Source organism: Schistocerca nitens, chromosome 10 (genome assembly GCF_023898315.1).
Source record: "Schistocerca nitens isolate TAMUIC-IGC-003100 chromosome 10, iqSchNite1.1, whole genome shotgun sequence".
NCBI classification, from domain to species: Eukaryota; Metazoa; Arthropoda; class Insecta; order Orthoptera; family Acrididae; genus Schistocerca; species Schistocerca nitens.
In genome coordinates this window covers 150158187-150158933 of record NC_064623.1, presented here as the reverse complement: position 1 = coordinate 150158933, position 747 = coordinate 150158187, and the positions used below count along the sequence as shown (strand labels likewise).

The 747-nt window shown below is 48.1% G+C and overlaps 1 pseudogene; it reads right to left on the bottom strand.

Moving 5' to 3' along the window:
• Positions 1 to 227: 227 nt before the first annotated feature.
• LOC126210705 (5S ribosomal RNA) lies at positions 228 to 345 on the bottom strand (annotated as a pseudogene).
• Between the last annotated feature and the right edge of the window lie 402 nt (positions 346 to 747).

Below are 747 nucleotides of genomic sequence, written 5' to 3'. Positions count from 1 at the left end.
AACTAAAACTAAAACTTAACTCCTCCCCAACAGTCCATGAAGGCCCAACGGTACCGACCGGCCGTCGTGTCCTCCTCTGACCATAGACGTCACTGGATGCGGATATGGAGGGGCATGTGGTCAGCACACCGGTCTCCCGGCCGTATGTCAGTTACCGAGACCGGAGCCGCTACTGCTCAATCAAGTAGCTCCTCAGTTTGCCTCACAAGGGCTGAGTGCACACCGCTTGCCAACAGCGCTCGGCAGATCGGATGGTCACCCATCCAAGTGCTAGCCCAGCCCGACAGCGCTTAACTTCGGTGATCTGACGGGAACCGGTGTTACCACTGCGGCAAGGCCGTTGGTCCACTGCATCAGAGATCTCGTTTAAATCAACGAAGTACTTTATCGCCGATTATAGGAAAGTACTGCATTAACATACGGAAACTTTCAAGAAATACTAAGTGTTAAACCATGAAACACCAATATAATAGGCTTCAAACTTTGTGAAGATGACCACCACGTAAAGGGTTCATTCCATTCAGAACTGATGTCTATCACTGACATCAGTATGAGGTGTGACCCCCAAGGGAACAAATACACTCTTGTCTTCGTTGTGGTACGGAAAAAAACAGCAGCCGAAGGTCATCTTGAGGAGATTTCTTGACATGCATAAAACATTTGCTGAGTCAGTTTGTTGAGATTACTCCATGGAGTTTGTTATGAAAGTGCGGGTCTTCTTCTCTCAGACATGTTCTATGGTTAAGA